Below are 2,846 nucleotides of genomic sequence, written 5' to 3'. Positions count from 1 at the left end.
AAGTGCATTTAGAAAATAGTGATCCAACATGGCTAAACTTATGGCCTGCTTTGGATTTTTCATAACAAAGTGCTAATCGGGCTCAGGAAAAGTTCAGCCAGATGTGCTCTGATTGCACCGACAGTAAAACAGTTGATTGGCAGACAGACAGGCCACAGCACAACATGTGGAAAGAAGGAACTACACTACCTCTACTACACACCTGTGTAAAATGTTACAATAAATCACTAACAAATTATATGACTTTTTTTTCTAAACTGCATACCAATTTTGCTGAATACGTTTTGTCTCAGTCTCTCCATCTGACCTTTTTTTCTCGTTTGGATGCAGCTCAGCTCTCGTGCCAGCTGTCGGCCCACGACCTCAGCACCACCAGCAGCATTACGGACAAGGGTGCGTTGACTCTAGACCCCGAAAACTGCCCTTACTGCACCAAAGGRCTGGCCAACAAATCAGGCAGGGGCACTGATGGGAATGAGACTCCAGGCGACTCCGACAGTGATGGAGTTTATGAGATCAGCCAGGATCTACATGCCAGGGACAGGAGAGACAGCAGACAGCCCAGGAAGAAGAGCCGAAGGTTGGGCAAGACCGCTGCTAGCGTTGTCCACTTCTGGAGGCTAGTGTGTGACACCTTCAGGAAGATTGTGGATAGCAAGTACTTTGGAAGAGGAATTATGATCGCCATTCTGATTAACACTCTGAGCATGGGGATTGAGTACCATGAACAGGTTAGTCCACATGTATGTTTCTGAATGTCTCATCTGAATATCTTTGTATGTGTTGAGCTGCTTTGGCATGGTGTTTGACTGAAAGAACTAAAAGGTCAACAGTACTGTTGACTAGAGAAAGACCAATGAAAAAATTTGACAAATTGTTAAAAGACAATAGTTTAAGGTCTTGGCATGTGTATTAGGGCAGCTGTGGTGTAGTGGCAGAGCAGCCGGCTTTAGGACCCACAAGTCACAGGTTTGACTCCCCGCCATGCTCACATGCCATTGTGCCCTTGGGCAAGACACTTCACTCGCCTTGCCTACTGATGGTGGTAAGAGGCCACTGTGTATGGCAGCCTCGCTTCTGTCAGTGTGCCCCAGGGCAGCTGTGGCTACAGTGTAGTTTGCCATCATCAGTGTGTGAATGTGAGTGTGAACAGGTGAATGTCTGTAAGTGTAAAGCACTTTGAGTGTCCTGGATGGATAGAAAYGCCCTATATAAGGAGAGTCCATTTACCATTTATTATTGTTTATTACTGTGTGATTGTAGAAGCAACACTGCTCCTCCATGCCCACCTGGTATTCCTGTTATCTCTCTGGTCTCACAGGTTTACACAAGCTTAATTACAACCATGTGGGACAATAACTGGAAACAGTGTGTGAGACAAAGGATATAGAAAAGAGAAAAGGAGCACTGGGTAGATATAACATCTGAGTGAAATTTCCATGCTTTTTATCTTCAGTTGTTCAGTATTATAATAATAATTTGTTTATTTCCTTTTGATCAAGTTTACACCTGATTTTAACATGAAATTGGTGTTTATTTTGTCTGGATTAGGGGAGTTGAATGCCAACTTTGTGACGTGTAAATGCATACAGCATGCTAAGGAGTCTGCACCAAAATGTGAGCTAACACTCAGAACAAATGTGAGACAAGCATGAGTGTGGTCTCTTGTCTTTGTGAGTAGAGTTCAGTGGCAGTGGCAGTTCTCTCGTGCAGTGCAGTGGAGTTTCATTCAGAAACAATGCTTTTTATCAATCGAAATTAATATTTTCTTTCTTTGACAACAGGCTCAGATCTTTGTCATTTATTGCATATTCAAACTACGTTGTGTTTAGAAGTTTTACAAAAATGGACAAGGATGTCATATTTGAAGTTTTCATGATTTTTTCCTAATACACTTATCCAGGTTAGAATGATTAAAAATGTGTGACTTTTAAAAACAAGAACTGGGTGCACACATTTGAATTTATTGTAGATTTTCTTGAAATCTCACACTGTTGAAATTATACAAACAGACACAAAATAGGCTTTTCTTCACCAAATATTTTTATTTAGTTGGTGCTGAAGCACCAACTAAATAAAAATATTTGGTGAAGAAAATATTTTTATTTAGTTGGTGCTGAAGGTTTCAGAAGGTCTTTTGATGACCCCAAGGTATGTTAACTTCTTCTTAGTGATCATGATTGACTGCAGCTGCAAGTTGCTTTTTTAACCAGAATGAAATTGAATTTTTGGCAGTACATAATGGARGGATCAGTACTTATCCATCAGTCTTAAAGGAGCAATATCATGTAAAATCAACATTTTTTGCTTTATATCATGTTATAGCGTTATCTCCTCATCAAAAACATGCTCAGAGTCTTGCTTTGACTCATCCATGCATGTTTGAGAAATCCTGTGCTGTCCTGAGGTAGCAAGGCAGACAAGCAAAAATGACCGGTTGGGCCTAGAACCGCCTTTTGGGGTCAGCTCCTCCTCTGGGCTGTGTCTCCAAGCCAAGCTTCCTCAACACAGAGCACACCTGCATGTTATCTGCAGCAATAACTAGCAAATAACTGGTGAAACCGCACGTGCATGTTTGCTGAGCTCATAATACTTCTCAGTCTAGTCCTTTTTGGAGTACAAAATGCCTTTGAGGAAATATATTTTCATATACCAAGGATGACACGGGTCTTATGATAGGGTTTGACTTCATTTATGGAAGTAACCCTCAGATGAAAATATATATATATTGTTCGGGTTTTTTTAACCTAGGAACTCAGAGAGACACAACAAACCCGGCCGAACATTAAATCAATGACAACAGAGGCAAGTGAGATTTTTTAAGATTCACTTTGCAAAGAGGAGAA

At 40.9% G+C, this 2,846-nt stretch overlaps 1 pseudogene; it reads left to right on the top strand.

Moving 5' to 3' along the window:
- Window positions 1-327: 327 nt before the first annotated feature.
- On the top strand, window positions 328-731 carry LOC106526274 (voltage-dependent T-type calcium channel subunit alpha-1G pseudogene; annotated as a pseudogene).
- Window positions 732-2,846: the final 2,115 nt, after the last annotated feature.

The sequence above is a fragment of the Austrofundulus limnaeus genome, unplaced genomic scaffold, assembly GCF_001266775.1.
Source record: "Austrofundulus limnaeus strain Quisiro unplaced genomic scaffold, Austrofundulus_limnaeus-1.0 Scaffold268, whole genome shotgun sequence".
Taxonomy (NCBI): domain Eukaryota; kingdom Metazoa; phylum Chordata; class Actinopteri; order Cyprinodontiformes; family Rivulidae; genus Austrofundulus; species Austrofundulus limnaeus.
The sequence above is the reverse complement of the archived record's forward strand: the minus strand, read 5'-3'. Positions and strand labels throughout refer to the sequence as shown.